The 21,374-nt window shown below is 47.3% G+C and overlaps 1 protein-coding gene across 5 annotated transcripts in view; it reads left to right on the top strand.

The window, feature by feature from the left end:
- LOC147678669 (beta-1,3-galactosyltransferase 5-like) overlaps nt 1-21,374 on the top strand; it is a 169,535-nt gene that overhangs the window by 39,397 nt on the left and 108,764 nt on the right. The gene's annotated exons all lie outside the window — the stretch shown is intronic.

Raw genomic sequence — 21,374 nt, 5'->3', positions numbered from 1 at the left:
AAGGCCGACCCTTGGTTACGCGTCGGCGGGTCAAACCTGCTGCGAGTTGCCCTGTATTTACCGACAGTTTGGCTGCTGTAATCGCCAACTTCCGCAGGTTATTCCCCAAAGACTCCAGTGTGTGGCAATTATCGCTTTTGGAACATTCCGAACACCCCCGGGCCAGATTATTGCATCCGAGGCGGGTCCCCTGTAATCGGGCCCTTGGAGTGCTCGCGGTCCTTGTAATCCTGCAGTTTAGTGTTTCGGTTATTAACTGAACTCGGTCGCCCTTTCAACAATCGTGGCAGTGCGCTACGGGAACATGTTTAAGCTCCGTGACAAATCTCATTTTTATTATTTTATTCGGTTTATTGAACAGAATTCAGTTGACTGAGTGCACTTATCATGCATGTTATAGTGTTCAGCTGATTCTCAGAGCTTGAGACAGTAATCCTGTGAAATAGAGCCCGGACCCCTCCGCTCGCTCCCGGCGACGCGCCCCCCCCCCCCCCCCCCCACCCACAAATCACTACATTAACCCTGAGCTGTGGGTCAAAACGCCCATGTTTACTTCACACCATCACTCATAAACATGACTAGTTATATTTACCTATTTACATTTTTTAAGATGCAGACCTAAGAGATCTGATCACTAATCAATATTTATAATTTTGCATCCTAAAACAAACACATACTCTATTGCTCCAGCACCAAGGGGCCCTCTGCCTCGCGTCCCCCAACTGAGAACCACGCAAGGCGCAACCCACCTGCGGCCTTGAGAGGTGGGCCCAGCCCTCTGGTCCTTGTCCGCCACCTTGGGGGCCCACCCCTCTACCACCAGGCTCACCAAGGGGGCTCGTAGGGTATAACCAGGGGCAGCTGCCCCATGCCCTAGTCTGTATCCTGGCACCCATGCCCCCGGCCGGTGTGCCCATTCTCCCTGCGGTGAGCTTACCGTCTCTCCCCCTCCGTGCTGGCCTAGGGAGTCTGCAGGAGGACTCCCCTTAACAATGTGAGTCCATCTTCTGTGGCCTCCTTATCGCCACACCTTCCCTAAATCTAAGGGACGGGTGGGTGGGCGATTCTTGCAATGCGCACTGAAACTGGGGCCGGCGCTAGAAGGAGAGCGGATGAGAGCCTGGACGCTCCTCCCTCTCCCTCCCCCATAGTCGGTCCCAGCGGAAGTGCGTCATCGAATGCCCTGGAAGCGTTTGCTGCTGACGGTCACCAATCGGGCTACCCCGGTGTAAAAGGGGGGTAGACTGGGCTAGGACTCCAGGGTGCCGGGCACTAATGGCACACTTTTTGAATTCCGCGCTTTTCCATAGTCGTATGTGGTACAGTCTTAATCTATCTCGTTCAAGGCCTTCTTGTGCCACCAGATAGCAATGTGCAAGATTGCAAGGTGCATAGCAGTGGAGTGGTGTGGCTCGCTGGTTAGAGGCGGCAGACTCGGAAGCAGAGGACGGCCCGGGACCAGGGTTCAATTCCCGACGCGGCAGGGTCGTGGACCAGGGTCAGCGGACTCGATAATTCTCGCCTCTGTGCCTACTCTAACCAGGGGTCCCACTCGGCAACTCTGGGCATTAGCTTGCCTAATCTCCACAACGGCCCCATCAACGCAGGGGATGCCTGGTCTCACCCTGGGGACTCCCAGTAGGGACCATCTCACAGGGAAAGCCAGGACGGGTTCCCCAGTGGTATACCGCGCCAGGATACTCCGGCAGTAATTGTGCGCGTTACAAAACAGCTTATAACATAACATAACATATAACATAACTTATAACATAGCGAAAGGATAATACGTGTCACAACTGATCAGAAAGGGGAGGGGAAGGTGGTAGAGGGGCAGAAAGGAGGGAGGGGGAGCTCTTGATCCTGGAGGGGTAGTTCGAACGTCCTAAATTTGTTGGGTCATTCTGCCGAAGCAATGCTTTGGAGCATTTTGATAAGTTAGCCGCAGTACTGTCTTTAAATGGGGGGAGGACGCTGTGGAGCCGTGGGAGAGTGGGGGGGGGGCTAGAATAATATTCCCACTCTCCCACGGCTCCACAGCGTCCTCCCCCCATTTAAAGACAGTACTGCGGCTAACTTATCAAAATGCTCCAAAGCATTGCTTCGGCAGAATGGCCTGTTAACAGCACCAACAATATCCAGGGGACCACATTCTTTTAGTGTGGCACATTATTTTCACAAGCCAAGACAGGTGGCGCTGTGGTCCCAGGGTGGGCCTGGCCTACCGGGCGCCCTGGCGGTGCCAGACGGGTTGGTCTGACAGGTCAGTGTGTGGGCCGGTGTTCAGGCCTGCTGGGCCGGTTTTTACTGTTGATTACCCCAAATATTGCCTGCAGCAAGCTCAGTCCATGCAGTGTCCCATGCCTTGCACAACACCTAGACAGCGTGTGCACATGTCCACAGCTGCCCTGATTGGCGCATGTGGGACACTTTTGAGCGGGCTCGATCACTAATGGGGGCACTTGTATATTGGTGCCCGCGCCTCTTTTCTGTCCCAGTCCATTCTGCTGGTCCAGTTAGACAAGTCCTATGAATCCAGGTTATACATTCTAGAGCTGCTGTCCACATTCCAAGATACCCGTCATCACCTCCACGTTCCAAGGCACTTGTCATCGCCTCCACATTCTAAAGTAAGAACGGAACGTCGGTACTCGTTCCTAGGGTGCACTCCACGCCTTTCTAAATTCCACGACAACACTGCACAATCACTCCACGGTCTCACTGCTGTGCTACATTCCAAGGCTGAACTGAAGGTGTCCCCCTTTCTGTTTCATATTCCAAGAATGACCTCTGGTACTCACCACTCTAAAACTGCTCTCCACTAATGCAGTAAATGTCAGTGTTTCACCCCCCAGTAACTCCACTATCCAAGCCTGTGATCTACCTTACCTAGACATTCCCAGTCTGCGCTCTACCTTCACTATAAGTTCCAAGCCTGCGCTCTACCTTCACTATAAGTTCCAAGCCTGCGCTCTACCTTCGCTATACGTTGCAAGCCTGCGCTCTACCATCGCTATACATTCCAAGCCTGCGCTCTACCTTCGCTATACGTTCCAAGCCTGCGCTCTACCTTTGCGATACGTTCCAAGCCTGTGCTCTACCTTCACTATACATTCCCAGTCTGCGCTCTACCTTCACTATACATTCCAAGCCTGCGCTCTACCTTCGGTATACATCCCAAGTCTACAATCTACTGTCACTATACATTCCAAGCCTGCGCTCTACCTTCACTATACATTCCACGCCTGCTCTCTACCATCATCATACATTCTAAGCCTTGAGCTTTACCCTCACTATACATTCCACGCCTGCTCTCTGCATTCACTAACCATTCCAAGTCTGCTCTCTACCATCACTAACCATTCCAAGCCTGCACTCTACCTTAACTATAAATTCGAAGCCTGCTCTCTACTATCAATATACATTCCAAGCCTGCGCTCTGCCTTCACTACACATTCCAAGCCAGCATTCTGCCTTCACTATACATTCCAAGCCTATCTACCATCACTGTACAATCCAAAACTGCTCTTTACCACCACTATACATTCCAGGCCTACGCTCTTTTATTCCCTTCCTATATTTCAAGTCTATACTCTAATGTCCAGATAAATTCCAAGCCTCCTCTCTACCATCCCTATACATTCCAAGCCAACACTCTACCGTCACTTTCTATATTTCAAGCAAGGCTGGTCTTGGGCAAGGGTGAGCTGGTGCAGGCCCTGGCGGCCAATATTCCTAGGGGCGAAGCAGGGAGCTGCCTGTCATAATGCCATGAAAACAGCAGCTCGTTCAACACTCTTAGTCTCGGTGGGGTCCCGTTAAAGACTTTGTAATCGGCCCTTCATGTACCCCAGCGTAATTGTTAGCACCCCATCAACTCTCTGCCCTCCTCACATCTTCCTTACACCTCCTACTGTGTCACCACAATGACCCCGCAACAAACACCAAATGTTCTTTCTGCCCGGAGCACTTTCCCGGTCAATCAGATTTAGGGCTGGCCCTGATTTCAAGCCTATATTCTACTGTCACTATACATGCCAAGCCTGCTCTTTCCCATCACTATACATTCCATGCCTGCACTCTACTATCACTTTATATTTCAAGTCTGCTCTCTACTGTCGCTAGGCATTCCAAGCCTCTCTTCTACCGTTGCTAAAGATTCTAAGTGTACTCTACGGTTGATGTACAGTCCAAGATTGCATCCCACTGTTGTCCAGCATTCCAAGACTGAACTAAAGCTGCCCGCCACTATCTCCATTGTTGCATTTTCAAAGAATGACCTCTGTTACTCCACACTTGAAAGTTACTCTCTACTAATGCTCCAAATGTCAGTGCTACACCCCACAGCACCTCCACAATCCAGGCATACGCTCTACCATCACTATACATTCCAAGCCTGCATGCTTCCATTGCTATTGGTTCCAAGTCTCGTTCTATAGTTGCCCTACCCCACTGTAATTCCACTTTCTAAGCCTGAACTCTGTAAAAAATGTAAATTGATACTTGTATAGCGCACTACTCACCCGCAAGGGTCTCAAGGCGCTTGTACGAATACCGCTGTGGAACCCATCCTGGCTTTCCCTGTGAGGCGTCCACTCCTGGGTACCCCCAAGGTGAAGGCCAGGCATCCTTAGCGCTGCTGGGGCCGTTGTGGAGATTAAGCAAGCTATTGCCCAGAGTTGCAGAGTGGGACTCCATGATTGGAATAGGCACCGAGGCGAGAATTATCGAGTCCGTGGAATTTTGAGCCCAAGACCCGTCAAGGCTGGGAATTGAACCTGGTTCCAGGCTAGACCTCTGCATCAGGGTCTGCTGCTCTAACCATTGAGCCACACTTCTCAACTCTGTCATTATTACATATTTCAAGACAACAACCTGCTGCTGTTCCACATTCCATGGCTGAATTTAAGCTGCCCCCACCTCCGTGGTTTAATATTCTAAGGATGCGCTCTGTTACTCCACACTCAAAAGCTCCTCTCTACAAATGCACCTGATTTCACTGCTTCAGCATACTGTAAATTCACATTTCAAGCCTGAACTCTGCCATCACTATACCTTCCAAGCCTGCTCGCTACCATTACATCAGATTCCAGGGCTGCACCCTAAAGTAGTTCTACATTCAAGCCTGCACACTACCATTGCTATAGATTCCTAGTCTGCGCCCTAAAGTTGCTATACATTCAAGCCTGCATGCTAACATTGCTATAGGTTCCATGTCTGTGCCCTGTGGTTGCTATACATTACAAGCTCACACGCTATCAGTATACATTCCAAGCCTTCATGCTACCGTTGCTATCCATTCCAAATCTGCACCATAATGTCGCTATACATCCAAACCTGCATGCCAACATCGCTACAGATTCAAAGTCTGCACACTACAGTCGCTATATATTACAAGCCTGCACCCTGTCACTATACTTTACATGTCTACATTCTTACATTGCTGTACAATGCCAACTTGCGCTTTACCCTCAATATACATTCCAAGGATTGACTCTACTATTACTGTACTTTCCGAGCCTCCACTCTACAGTTGCTACGGATTCCAAGCCTCCACTTTGTCATTGTATTCCAAGCTCACACTCTACCATCTTGTGCATTACAAGCCTGCGCTCTGCTTGAAATCAACTGTCACTATACATTCCAAGCCTACACTCTGCTTTCAATATATATTCCAGGCTTGCTTTCTGCTTTCCCTATGTAGTCCAAAGATTCACCCTAACCTAACTATATATTCCAAGCCTCCACTCTACAGTCACCGTACATTACAAGGATTCACTTTACCATCGCTATGTATTCCAATCCTGCATTGTACTGTCACTGTACATTCTAAACCTGTTCTCTACCTGCACTCTTCGATCATTATACATTCCAAGCCTCCACTCTGCCATCACCATACATTACAAGAATTCACTCTACTATGCATGCCATGCCTGTAGTTTACAGCCACTATATAGTCTAAGGATTTATTACACCAGCACTATACTGTCAAAGTATTCAGCCAACCAGCACCATACATTCCAAGCTTCACTCTACTGTCAATACATTCCAAGCCTTCACCCCCCTTGTGCTGCCTCAAGTTGTGAGCCTCCTTGCATTCATTCTCTCCCCATCCGGTGCTTTCCCCAGAAGTAGGTAAGGTTATTGCATGACTCTGTGTCCAGTCCAGTGTTTTTGCCTAGAAACCGTTGCTATGCAGGGCCATAGTCCAGGGCGTCAGTTTGAGGTGAAACTAGGCTTCCGCTCCCAGAATATGAGATTGTAAATGACCAGGACTGGGGCGTGGTGTTGATGACATGAAGTCTTCCGGGCACTTTGGTCACACTGGCCCGCATCTACACTTCCAGAGGTGCTAGCTAGTAGGGTTGTGCACTGAGCGCTGACTCTTCTATACTATCAAGTTAGACCGCTGATTTAGAGCGCGCCCTAGAGGTGGTACTAAATTACTGCAAAAGGCAAGGTTATAGGGCAGCCTAGCTGTTATATTATGTTATGTTATGTTAATTTCGATTTATATAGCGCCAAATCACCAACAGGTCTCTTAGCGCTTGCTTTGGGAACCCGTCATGGCTTTCCCTGTGAGATAACCCCTACAGGGCATCCCCAAGGTGAAGACCAGGCATCCCATCGCGGTAGGGCCGTACTGGAGATTAAGCAAGCTATCGCCCAGAGTTGCAGAGTGTGAACCCATGATTCGAGTAGGCACCGAGGCGAGAATTATCGAGTCCGTGGACATTTTGAGCTTAAGACCCTGCCGCGTCAGGAATTGAACCCCGGTCCCAGGTCTGACCTCTGCATCAGGGTCTGCCTCCTCTAACCAGTGAGCCACACTTCTCCGCTGTGTGATGCCACTGTGTAATAAGGTATATGTGTAACCATGTACAATCCTGGGACCATACTATTTGTCAACTTCCTTCTCAGCAAGGCAGTCACTCTCCTGCCATCCAGAAACCAGGCCTTTGAAATTCTGCAACTTCGCGCTCATACACTTTTCCCCTACTAATGGATTGAGGAAAAGGGAAGTGGCTTGTGTTCCTAACAGTAGTAAACCTCAAAATATGTGAATGTGATTCAAGCAGTGGATAGTTTCCCTCTATATCACAAAATTGTCTTGTTTCCAGTGGCAGCTCCTCCGTTCTGGCAGAAGAGCGTCGCCCCGCCTGCTGCGAGCACAGCAGGCACACACATTAATAAACAGTAATAAATACCTTTTTATTTTGGTTGCAGGCTCGCGCTGTTACAGCACGAGAGCAGGGGGTGAGGCTGATTCGTGCAATTGCACTGGTACTGCAGGCCCTGTCAGTGCGCATGTCAGGTTGGCCGAGGGATTGCAGCCAAACAGATGAGCACTGGGTTAGCCTGCTCCAATGATTGGTCGGAATCACGTTGCACAGGGAGGATGTCCTTCCCTTTGCTGCCGTTTGCTGGAGTCACTGCCGAGGAGATAGACACTGGACGTGGCTCTGTGCAACATATATAGTGAGTTTTTTGGGCCTCGCACCTCACCATATTCTAATGTTGCCGGCCGCCACTGCTTGTTTCTCTAATCACACAAATGTGTTTGTTTAACTAAGTGTTCTGAACTCAGCACTTGTTTTATGACTGCTCGAAATTTAGAAGAACACCAAATGCTTCGAATTTCTTTTGAAGATTTGATGTCTTGAATCTTACAGTGGTTCCTGTCGAGGAGACAACCCTGTCCAAACAGACACATAAGTAAGAAACAGACCAGGCTATTCGGAGGCACTGGGTCTGACCCTGACTCGCTTAAGGCCCACGCTCATCCCTCTGTTACATGAACTCTTGTCCTGCCAACTACCACTAGTGCTGCTGTCCGCATAACCGCTCTAGAACGCTAATGTTATTACATAATGTTATTATGTAATTATAGCTTCTCTATGCACAACCAGGCACTGTTGCTCTGTGGTGTTACGTAAACTCAGCAGCCAGTGCTTTATGGTCAGGGACTACCGACCACCCCCTCCCCGTTTCGTGCACCACCAACATTAAACCATTAAATCAGTTAGACATGCAAGGAATTTTCTTTGGAAGGCAGGGGGTCTGGCGTCCCCCTGGCCGTATTTATTAAAACATGAAAACAAATTAAAAATTGTTGAAATAAACAATATTTACATAAGCATTAATATGCAAAAAATTGACATTAGATTACAAGCAATGTAGACAGGTATCAAAGGGCTAACCTTAACAAATGTCTAATACAGCGTGTTTCTTAACCAAATCTAACATCCTGCATATGAATTTTTGCATATCCTAGCTTTTGGGCCTACGGCAAGGTCGCTAACCGGTGTCAGATCCTTATTAACCAGCTGCACACTCACGTCCGAGTGCGCATGCGCAGAGGGCCAGTTTACCGGGAGAGTACTTAATCCCCCCCCTCCCTTACCGGTTACCCCCGTACGCTCCATGAACTCCATTAATCAAAGAAGGGGGCCCTTTCAGTATGCGCCATGTACTGACGTCATAGTGTACGTGCGGGGTGGCGAACCAGCCCAAAGAAAGCGTGTCTCCCCCTTCCCCCGCACCCATCACACCAAGTGGATATCCTGCCCCTGGAGTTCTAGGAGAGACCATTGGCCCCTCCCCCTGGGCGACCCCATTCAAGAATGGACCTTAAATTGACTGCTCACCGATCATGATCTTACCACTACAGGCCAGTGTAGTTGACCGACTATCTCCCCCCCCCACCCCCCCCCCCCTAACCGCCTACACTGAAAGGTCATGCCTACCTAGAAAAACCTCCCAGCCATGCCAGAATATTGTCTGTCAGTAATTCGTTGCCTGCCCTGGTCAGGTGAACCCCATCTTGTAAGAAGAAATGTCCCCCCCCCCCCCCCCCCAGATGCACCCATGTGGGATATTCTGCAATTGAGGTGACTGAAATAATTTCTCTATCTTGTTGTTGATCCTCTTTACCGAGTGATTCAACGCCCTGACAGAGTCCCCCCGCCCCCTCCATTGCAGCCTAGGAATCATCTGAGACCTCACTATGTTGCAACCTGGGCGCAGTTTTGCTAACCAGCCTACTGCTGAGATTATCTCTTCCATCAGGACCCTCCTGCCCAGTTTAACCAAATCGTTGCCACCCACGTCTAAGATAACCACTGATGGCGGTGGGGTGTACCTATCAAGCAAATCTGTAAAGAACCCCTTAAGCTGACTGAGGCAAAGGCCCCCTTACCATGAAAGGAAACCTTGAAACCTGCCTGCTCCACCCTCTGTCTATAGTCTCCTGAAAAGAAAACCGGTTTAGCGCGCTTTACGTATGAGTGACCAACCACCCATTCCACTTGTGTCTCCTTCCTTTGTTCTTGACTCCACTGTGCTGAGGTTACTTGCTGTTGATGACCCGGTAATAGTTTCCGCCCTGCGTGACAGGCTTGAGAAACTGAAATACAAACAAACAACACAATATGCGTCAGCGTAACTCTCTTGTTACCTCACAACATGTGCAGTCGCACATAACATTTAATAAGTTAGAAGACCATCTCCCAATCCTTTTTACACTGTTTGCATGCAACCCTCTAGCCGTTGCTTCAGTGACCGTTCCTATTCTGAATGAATGCGTCCAAAAATCCTTAGGATTTAAACAAGCCTTGCTAATTGTCATTGCCAACACTCTTTGGAACTGAAACCTGGTCAATGGGGTACCATCTGCATGCATTAACAAAGCTGCCCCTGCTGCGCCTGCTCGTTGCTTGATAAAGGACTTTACATGGAACACTGGGCAGCAAAGATTAGTCCGTGCCCGATGGAGTACCAAACTATTCCCCCGGGCCTCTGTAATGACCGGATTTTCCGCTTAGATGGAATCCGCCCCTAGGGGCACCTCCAACCCAGTAAGAACGTAACCACCTCTCTCCTTAGAACGTATTTACAATGGATATAGATACATATATGTATATCTCACACCTAAGGATAGGGGAATAGCAATAAACATGCATAGGTTTTCTATCATATCTTATACACATCAGCTAGTCTCGCGGCCACTCCGACCCAGACTGATCTACCCTAGGGCAGATATGACACACAATCTGGCGTGTCTACACATGGGCCTGCAGTCCCAATGCTCTCACTTACACTCGGTTCACAATCCGGCGAACCTCCACGTTGGTCTCCCCCCCAACGCTCTCACTTACACTCGGTTCACAGTCCCGCGAACCTCCACGTTGGTCTCCCCCCCCCAACGCTCTCATTAACGCCGTATATCTACGACGACCACTTTCCTATGAACACCTATGGGAGAAACTTCTCATTTATCTACTTGGGATAAAACTAGGACAATGTGAATTTAGTACGTTTCTTCTAATTAAAATATGTACCTTCTGTTCCCGACATCAAAGGTCCCCTCGCTTCCTATTGGCTTGATCACTCCTTACCTGATCGGGATTTCACATCCGTTCATGCAAACAATGTCAGACACTAAAGATCAGTTACCGCAATTGAACAGGAACACCAGGCACATGTCGGTTCACGATAAACCAGGGTATTTATTGACAATAATCACAAACACAATACTATGCAATATATATTCTGCAAAGGAAAGGTAAAGGTTAGAATGAATTAAAGAAAGGGCGGAGATCACCTGGTTAATATGAAGTCGGGGCTCGGCAGTCATCTAGGTTCCCTTCTCGTCTCTGTGTCTTGGCTCGTCTCAGAGTCACACCCCAGCCGTCACAAGTACACGTCTGCACCGCTAGGCTCAAACTCGTCTGCTTCCCTCCAAGTCACTGGAACCTTGCTGGTTATTGGCTACCGTGTCTCTCTCTCTCTGTTTCTATGCGCTCCGCGCTATTTCTCCTTCAAACTTTCTCAGAGAGTCTCGGTGGTAAATCTTTCTCGGACTTCAAAGATGGCGACTGTCCGCCGAAGAAAATAATTAATGGCAGAGATGCTAACGGCTAGCTGCCGCCTATGAACTAACTCTCTCTCTCTCTAACACCTTCGCTAATATCAAAGCCTGTTCCTTCATGGAAAGTTACGGCCAGTAACCTGCCGCCCACCAAATTCTTGTACCTCCCCGTACCAAGGACACGTTCCCAGCCGGCCGGCCTGAAGTTGTGTCTTCGGAGTGGAGAAAAATACATTCCTTCGATAAGGGCCAGCCTGAGCCGGTTCTCTCCAAGCGAACAACACCTTGAAACTAAAATATTACACTTGACCTAGAAAGCCTCTCAAGCTACCAGGCAGAGAGCAAGATGGAGTCTGTCCCGTTTAAGGCCTACAGGGCCCAGAATACGTATAACTCCATGGAAAATATCCTAACACACTGGAAAAAGGGTGGATCATGACTAATACTTATATATCTACTCCCTAGCTTGAATTCGTAAGCCCTACTCTAAGGAAAGGGGTACGAATATACCCTACCATGTCTCCCAGAGAGGTCCTACTTATAGTCCTAATCCCTACACTATAAGACTGATAGACTGGAGTCATTCTCCATCACTCTCCCTCCAAAAAGGGCCGGAAAAAGTCCGTCATTACATTACACCCCTTGACTCCAGTCTATTAGCTATATTCTATATAGAGCTAACATCAGTGGAGGAATAATAAGAAACAAAACTAACAGATTTATATCTCTTGCCAATTCTACAAAATTGTAATAGGGAAGGAATACACTGAATAAAGCAGCAAATAGCTATTAAAATACAAATGGACACAATAATCCCCCCTAAAATCTGTCGTAAAGAATGCAAGTCAGGTAACCAATTAAAGAGCTAGTCGAACCAGCCCTGATCAATATGCTGTCTAATTTCTGCAGTCAAGTCGTGGAGTCTGTCAATATGGGCTTGGATTGATTTAGAATGGTCAGACAAATTAAAACAGCAGAGGCCTTCAAAGTCAGAACAATCATGTCCATGTTTCAGCAACAAATAGTCAATCGCAGCGCGATTTTGTAAAATGGCTCGTCTTTCACCCTGGGCATCTAATAATAAATCAGTTAATACAGTCGAGGTGTGGTTAATTGATTTAACCATCCAGCAAGCCATCTTGCCAATGGTTTTAGCATTATAAACAGCCAATGCCGGGACACCAATAATAGAGAATGCTAAACTAAGATACTCCGACTTAGAGTAAAGATGAACGGAGGAATAACAGTCTTCTTGTAATGTCATAGAGTCTCGTACCATACGGGAATGGGAACCAGGGTGTGAGGAAAACATTAGTAAACTCAGTCTAGTGATAGCACACGGACCTCCTGTAACATTAGCAGGAATATAGGGCCAAGAAGTATTGCCACAGGAAAACAACCAGCCATTAGGCAACAGCATAGGACGAAAATAGCTAGGAACAACTAATAAACGTTTACATGTCATATTATTTTTAACAGAAATACATGAACTCGGAAGTCTTCGTAAACAAAGCAATCGTTGGTGAGCAGAAAAAGTCGTGGCAGCCTGTAATTTTAAACGTAGGCATTCCGAAATCGCTTTAGGATCACAAGTAAAAATAAAACACAAGTCACCCTGTGTAATATTATAGGTGGTAATTCGGGAAGGAATCGGAAGGGCAGAATCAGAAAGGGTAGAACATAAAGGGCAAAATTCATGGGCGGGAAAATCGCCCAAAATAATATTAGGACGGGCACTCGACATATTGAAAATATGCTGTAGAGTCTCAGTGGAAGCAGGGACAGCAACCAGGCAGGTCGCTAAAATATCAGTCACAGATCTCATAGGGGTAAGACAGAAATGTGGAGAGTTCGTAACTCTTTTTGCAAGGGTGATCCAGAAATTCGCGGAGGCATCCCACGCAGCGAAGGAACGCGGGACTCGGGTTCTCCAATCAACCGAAGTCGGTGGGTCCTCTCCTCTCCCGGCGTAGCAGACCAAAAAGAGTGCAACGCCGGCACATCCTGCAGCAGCAGTCCAGAGAATGATCTGAAAGAATACAAACACAGGCCTTAATAAATTCTCGTAAGTAACATTTGTCAGCTGGGACAGCTTCCCAGCTATCTTTCCCTGGCTTCATTACCAAAATGGTGTTGTCATGACCGGTCGCAATAACCTCAGCCTGCTCAGGGGGATGTTTCGGCGATTGCACCCATATCTTAGCTCCAGGGTTATCAGAGGAGCCGAAGCCCTTTTGGCCACGTGTCGTTAGCAACGTTGGGGCAGTGCCTTTCTTAATCTCACCACTGAAGACAGGCACAATCAACAATTGAGCAACGCGGTCAGACTTTTTGAATGATAAATCAACCTCACTGCTATTAAGCAGAAGGACCTTAATCGCTCCCTGATAATCGCTGTCAATCACTCCTCCAAGAACTTGGACACCTTTTAGGGCAAGGCCCGATCTAGGGGCAATCAATCCAAAACTACCGGCAGGTATACAAATACCAACGCCAGTCTCAACAATGACTCGGTCTCTGCCTTTTAGGACAATGTCATCCATAGCATGCAGGTCCAAGCCTGCAGAACCTGGGGTCGCTCTGCATGGAGCCAAAGCTCCGGGGGTAATTTCCCAATACATCACGGATTGAACAAGGGTATTCGGTTTTGCATCAACAGCTGGAGGAAACAAATGCATTAAAGGAGATTCAGCATGCAACAAAGGACGATTATTTAGAATCAACAATGCCTGCATTAAAATATCCCTCCGTTGTTTGTAATGTTCGTCTGTTAACTTTCGCAACTGATCTTTTAGCAAACCATTCATTCTCTCAATCAATCCCGCAGCCTGTGGATAATATGGAATGTGAAATACCCATTCAATGTTATTTTCCACACAGAATTCCTGCACCAATCTTCCACGGAAATGGGATGCATTATCAGATTGAATTTGAAATGGAACACCATAATATAAAATGAGTAGTTCCAATGTTTTGATGGTATTAATTTGGGTAGCATGTTTACACGGGAAAGCGACCAAAAGGCCACTATAGGTATCAACAGCGGTACAAATGTATTGACAATTCCTGCTCATAGGGAGCGGGCCAATATAATCAATTTGCCAAATTTGAGCTGGCAACTTTCCTCGATGTAAATGGCCTTGAACAATGTGAGGCACTTCTTTCTTTCTAGAATGCTGGCAAGTGGGACAATGCAGAATGACATCCTTGATCAAATGTAAAGGAATATGAATTCCTCGATCAATAGCCCACCTGCTAGTGGCTCTCTCTCCAAAATGTCCCGCTTTCTGATAGGCCCATTTCGCCAATCCCGCCAAATCAGAATCTTGCATGTCCACCACTGCCTCAGAAATTTTAGACTTTTCATCTGCAATATTATGAAAAAACTTGTCAAGGGAGTCTATCGGGGTATGAGCATCTACGTGAAAGATTGTCACAGTACTCTGTGGGAGCAAATCCCAAATTTCTTGCCATAATTCTTTTCCCCACAGCTCCTTTGAATGCAATTCCCAATTATGAGAATGCCATGTTGGTAACCATACCGCCAGTCCATTAGCAGTGGACCAGGAATCAGTGAAAATATGACATGTGCCGGGTAATTCCTGTTTCAAAACTTGGTAAACTGCATACAATTCAGCATATTGGCTACTCTTTCCATCACCAGTGGTACTCAATAATTTCTTCGTAACCGGATTATACGACACTGCTTTCCAATGTCGTTTCTCACCAATGAACCTCGCTGAACCATCCGTAAACCACACATGTCTTCTATCCTCCACGGACAGATCATCAAATGATTTACCCCACTTGACAGGAGATTCCTGCACTACAGGTACAGAACAATCACTTTCAGTCTCGTTCGATGGCGCCTGCGCCACTCGCTCATGCAACACTGCCACGCCTTTCGGACCCACACGTGCTCTGTCCTGAATGTACCATTTCCATTTAATCACACTCGCCTCTTGAGCATGTCCAATCCGATGGGATTTTGGCGAACTCAAAACCCACTGCATTATAGGAATTTCAGGTCTCAAAATCACAGCATGACCTAAAGTCAATTGCTCGGTATCCACCAGAGCCCAGTAACATGCAAGCAACTGTTTTTCAAAGGGTGTATAACGCTCACCAGCTTCAGGTAACTTTTTGGTCCAAAAACCTAATGGTACTTTTTGTCTGCCCTGCTTTTGCCATAAGCTCCAATTGGCATACGGACCTTCCACGGACACATTCAAATCAACATCACCGTCGCTCACCGGCCACAGATCCAAGGCGTACTGAATCGCTTCTTTCGCCAAATTAAATGCACTCTGTTGTGGTTCTCCCCATTCAAATGCATTCTTTTTCCGAGTGACTCGATATAATGGAGCCAAAATCTGACCTAAATGAGGAATATGTTGACGCCAAAAGCCAAACAAGCCAATGAAACTCTGAGCCTCTTTTCTATTCCTTGGAACTGCAAAATCTAAAATCTTTCGCTTCACTTGTGGAATCACTTCTCTGTGACCTTCATGCCAATTAATACCTAAAAATTTTACATTTTGGGATGGACCTTGTAATTTATCAGGATTGATTTCCCAACCTTTTGTTCGTAAACAATCAAGGATCTGGTCTAAATGAGACTGTACCTGATCTTGCGTCTCACCTTGAATCAAAATGTCATCTATATAATGGCACACCTGTATTTGTGGATTCGCGGGCACCTCAGACAAATGCTCGGCCACCAGCCGGTGACAAATCGTGGGACTATGTACATAACCTTGAGGAAGACTCCGGAACGTCATTTGACGTCCATTCCAGGTAAAACTGAATTGTTCCTGACACTCGGGGGCAATGGGAATTGAAAAGAAAGCATTAGCAATATCAATGGACGCATACCATGTACCTGGATGCTTCTGTATTCTCTGGATCAAAGTGACAATGTCTGGTACTGCCACAGCTAAACGAGGTGTATGTTTGTTCAACTCTCGATAATCAACAGTCATGCGCCAAGAATTATCACTCTTGCGCACGGGCCAAACGGGATTATTCCAAGCAGAAGTAACCGGAGTTATAACTCCTGCATCAACCAAATCCTGAATTGTGGCACTGATCTCTTCATGACCACCTGGGATCCGATATTGTTTCTGAGAAACCACTTTTGTAGCTTGGGGAATTTTAATGGGGGGCATCCGTAAACGACCAACCCGTACGGGTCTGGACGAAATGTAATACTTAGTTCCAAATTGGTAACAGCCATCATCTAAATGCAAAGTCATTCCTTTCAAAATGTCAATTCCAATTATATACTCCAAAAGTGGTACGACTAACACAGAATATTCTCTACGGGGAATCCTACCAATTTTCATCTCAAGTGTAGTCTGCACTGCGGGGGTCTCTTTCCCACCTAAACCAGTAATTGTGAAGAATTGTCCTTTGAATTTCCTTGCTTTACCATGAATTAAAGTGGCCTCCGCTCCTGTATCTACCAATGCTCGGGCCCTTTGGATATTACGATGTTTCCAAAAAATCTCAATATCTACATAGGGTCTGTTGTCTCTGTGAGCCCACCTACGTACTGGAGCTTGACCTACTTCCTAGTCATTTTGACTGCGTTCCGCTAGCCAGGACAAATCAGGATAAATGCTCTCATGTTTCTTGGGTATCAGAATTTCCTGTTCATATCCATCTCCATTACGAAATGGATTTTTGTCATTCACATCATACTGTGAATTACGATCAGCAAGCCTGTGACGATCCTCCCTTCTCCTCAGCTCAGGGGAATAATCTCTCTCCTCTCTATATCGGGTGGAAACACGATCATCTCTCCCCCTTTCTTTTTCCCCCTCTCTCTCTCTCTCTCTCTCACGATGAGGGGACACATCACGATCAAGACGCCGGTCACCACGGCGATCAGAATCCACACGACGCCTCTCATCACCACTGTCATCAGAACCACGACCACAATCATTCTTTCGAACACGACGGGCACCCTCCTTCCGATCCAAACCACGCTTACGGAAAATATCCCACAAGCGATTATTAGGCTCCCCATCGATATCTTCCCTCTTCACACCATCAGCCAAAAGAGCCAGAAACATATCACGTCTAGAGAACTTATAATCTCCAGCAGTACGACCTTCAGGACGAGATGGTCTCTCAGGTTTAAACCAATCACCCAACTCACCAAGCTGACGAACCGATTCAAGCACCGCAGACAAAGGATTGCCAGTCTGATTAATCAACAAAGTCATCATAACCTGCTTGTAAGCAACAGGTGAAGAACGGATAATGCGATTGCGCACAGATGATGTCAAAAGACCGTCCAACAGTCTGTCAGAAGTACTGAGAAAAATAGCAGTTTTCATCACCTCCTCCTTCAAGCGTTGCGACGCATCACGCAAAGTGTACCACGGCTTGTCATTGACAGGCCAATCAGATTCAGTAGGATATTTATGGTTACAGCCATCAGACGCAAGCTGGAGCAAAGTAATCTGACCAGCACCATTATAGTTCCGAAAATGATCTTGAATGGTAGAGTCGGAACTCAAAGAGCAAAACCGTAAACAATCAACAGCATCGAGCATAATACCGGCAGCGCCCAGTTCATAAAGGCGCACCATCCACGTAAGCAAAGCCTCACCAGGCCGTTGACGAAATCGTTGTAAAATGTCACTCACCTCCTGTTGGGTAAAGTCTTCAATACTATCCAGGGCAACACCACCCGGATTACCAGGAGCTTGTTGTAGTTTGCGACGAAACACAGGATGAGCAGAAACCTCCGGCAGAGCTCCCGAAGAAGCCCCGTCCCTAGATTTAGAAGGACAATCAGGGTAAGACATGTCATCGGAACGGGAAGAACGACCACGGTCGCTAGACTTGACATCTTTGTCACAAGAAGCAGATTTACAGTCACGTCCGGAGCGAGAAGACTCGCGCGTGTCAATCTCCTCAGCCGAGGAGTCAGAAGCATTAGAATCCCAGATATTACCATCCCACTCATCAGGGTTCCAATCAAGTCCGGCTTTCGCCACGACCATACGCACTTTCCGTGTAGACACCCGACCACGACGATGTTTGTATTTATATCGCGCAATGCGAACTGCAGCCCGTTCGGCTATAGTTTGATAAGTTTCAAGTTTGTCGGCAAGCAACTTATTTTGACACCGCAATAAAGTATGCGCATTCTGCAACTCAACAACCTGTCCTTCCATATCCTTACTTTGCTTTCGCAAATGAACAAACCTCTCATGAAGGATCCGATACGCATGGAGTACAATCCAGCCTCTGCGTCCCAAAATAGGAAGCTCATCACCCTTCACTACTGGAGCTTTCTGCAAACAAGAAACCACATCAGCAGGCTCCGCCTGCTCCAAACAAGAAATCCAATTCTCACTCAAACCAGTAGAATCGGCCCACTCGCGGGACAAAGCCTCGTAAGGCGTAGACTCCCAGCCGGGAATCTGAATAGGCAGTTTGAAAACAGAGCCTGACTTTTTCGAAAACATATCGATATACAAAAAAAAAGAAAAAATATATACACAATATAAACAAAAATATATACGTACGAGCCGAGCGCAAACCAACAAGAATAAAACAATACAGCGCACACAGGCTTCGTAAACAGTTCGTGACGCCAGATGTAATGACCGGATTTTCCGCTTAGATGGAATCCGCCCCTAGGGGCCCCTCCAACCCAGTCGGAACGTAACCACCTCTCTCCTTAGAACGTATTTACAATGGATATAGATACATATATGTATATCTCACACCTAAGGATAGGGGAATAGCAATAAACATGCATAGGTTTTCTATCATATCTTATACACATCAGCTAGTCTCGCGGCCACTCCGACCCAGACTGATCTACCCTAGGGCAGATATGACACACAATCTGGCGTGTCTACACATGGGCCTGCAGTCCCAATGCTCTCACTTACACTCGGTTCACAGTCCCGCGAACCTCCACGTTGGTCTCCCCCCCAACGCTCTCATTAACGCCGCATATCTACGACGACCACTTTCCTATGAACACCTATGGGAGAAACTTCTCATTTATCTACTTGGGATAAAACTAGGACAATGTGAATTTAGTATGTTTCTTCTAATTAAAATATGTACCTTCTGTTCCCGACATCAAAGGTCCCCTCGCTTCCTATTGGCTTGATCACTCCTTACCTGATCGGGATTTCACATCCGTTCATGCAAACAATGTCAGACACTAAAGATCAGTTACCGCAATTGAACAGGAACACCAGGCACATGTCGGTTCACGATAAACCAGGGTATTTATTGACAATAATCACAAACACAATACTATGCAATATATATTCTGCAAAGGAAAGGTAAAGGTTAGAATGAATTAAAGAAAGGGCGGAGATCACCTGGTTAATATGAAGTCGGGGCTCGGCAGTCATCTAGGTTCCCTTCTCGTCTCTGTGTCTTGGCTCGTCTCAGAGTCACACCCCAGCCGTCACAAGTACACGTCTGCACCGCTAGGCTCAAACTCGTCTGCTTCCCTCCAAGTCACTGGAACCTTGCTGGTTATTGGCTACCGTGTCTCTCTCTCTCTGTTTCTATGCGCTCCGCGCTATTTCTCCTTCAAACTTTCTCAGAGAGTCTCGGTGGTAAATCTTTCTCGGACTTCAAAGATGGCGACTGTCCGCCGAAGAAAATAATTAATGGCAGAGATGCTAACGGCTAGCTGCCGCCTATGAACTAACTCTCTCTCTCTCTAACACCTTCGCTAATATCAAAGCCTGTTCCTTCATGGAAAGTTACGGCCAGTAACCTGCCGCCCACCAAATTCTTGTACCTCCCCGTACCAAGGACACGTTCCCAGCCAGCCGGCCTGAAGTTGTGTCTTCGGAGTGGAGAAAAATACATTCCTTCGATAAGGGCCAGCCTGAGCCGGTTCTCTCCAAGCGAACAACACCTTGAAACTAAAATATTACACTTGACCTAGAAAGCCTCTCAAGCTACCAGGCAGAGAGCAAGATGGAGTCTGTCCCGTTTAAGGCCTACAGGGCCCAGAATACGTATAACTCCATGGAAAATATCCTAACACACTTGAAAAAGGGTGGATCATGACTAATACTTATATATCTACTCCCTAGCTTGAATTCGTAAGCCCTACTCTAAGGAAAGGGGTACGAATATACCCTACCATGTCTCCCAGAGAGGTCCTACTTATAGTCCTAATCCCTACACTATAAGACTGATAGACTGGAGTCATTCTCCATCACTCTCCCTCCAAAAAGGGCCGGAAAAAGTCCGTCATTACAGCCTCCTGATCAGTTTTTGATTTAAGTATGGTGATCAATAGCGTATCGTCCAGTATCCTCGTGTGCTCCAGCCTGAGACCCCTATCGTGTCCAGCTTGCTGCTAGCCACCAATTCGCCTACCCGTAATGCCCCATAAAAGGCCAATGAAAAGGCGGCTCTGAATAAGAGTGCCTCCTCTGATGAAATACAGGTGTCAGACAAGGCATTCAATAATGATGCCAACCGTTCTAGATCTATCAGTTGCCTATGATCAGTGGCAGCTGTTCGCATGCGCTGCCACCCCCTCAGCGCCCTCTGCACTACAAAACTGTTTGTGGGATCTTTGGCCCCTTTAAGCTGTGCAAAGAAAAACGGCTGCCCTGTGTCTGCTAGCTGTGGCTGCTGAGCGCCCTTATTTATGTAATGTATCCATGTACCGGGTAAAATTCCCCTCCTGTTCCCACTTCTCGACCCAGTCCTGACCTAAAAAGGAGCAATAAGACATGACGGCCCCTTCGTACGCAGTCTTGGTCCTGGGCGCTAGGCTAGCTGCCACGAGGTTCTGTTGCTGGGGGCACCAATTTGCCAGAGTGTTGTTGGGAAGAGTGCCGGTGTTGCCTCTGCGGATGGTAGATGCTCCCTGAATACCTGCATCTTCAAGCAAGAGAGTGCGTCAGCTGCTTTATTCCACACCCCTGGGACATGTTTGACCCTAAACTGCACATTCAGTTTCATGCAAATCAGAACAATCTCCTTCAGGAGGCGGAGTATAAACTTACACCGCTCCGCCTGTTGGTTGATACATTCAACTAGGGTCATGTTATCAGACCAGAAGATCACAGATTGGTTACACAACTGTTCAGGCCAACCTGTCCATGCAACCATTATTGAAAATGGCTCCAAGAAACCGATGTTAGCTGTCAATCCGCTTTCTTCCCACCAACCGGCCAATGTTGGGCCACCCACTTGTTTCCAAGTATGGCGCCAAACCCCACACTGCCCGCAGCGCCAGTCCATAGACCTAACTCCGCCGACGTAGTGGGGGGACCGCACCACACTACTCTGCCGTTGAAATCCTCCAGAAATGCCATCCATATACGCATGTCCTGGCGAACCTCTGCCGACAATCTAGTGAGATGGTGTTTCTTCCGCAGGCCCGTAATGGCCTGTGAGATTGAGTGGGAGAAGGGGCGTGCCATGGGTATTATCCTTAGCGCGAAATTCAGCAGATCCACGGTCTGCTGTAGCTGCTGAAGCGTCACTTTTC

The sequence above is a fragment of the Lissotriton vulgaris genome, chromosome 12, assembly GCF_964263255.1.
Source record: "Lissotriton vulgaris chromosome 12, aLisVul1.2, whole genome shotgun sequence".
In the NCBI taxonomy this organism is placed as follows: domain Eukaryota; kingdom Metazoa; phylum Chordata; class Amphibia; order Caudata; family Salamandridae; genus Lissotriton; species Lissotriton vulgaris.
This window is presented reverse-complemented; position numbering and strand designations above follow the sequence as displayed.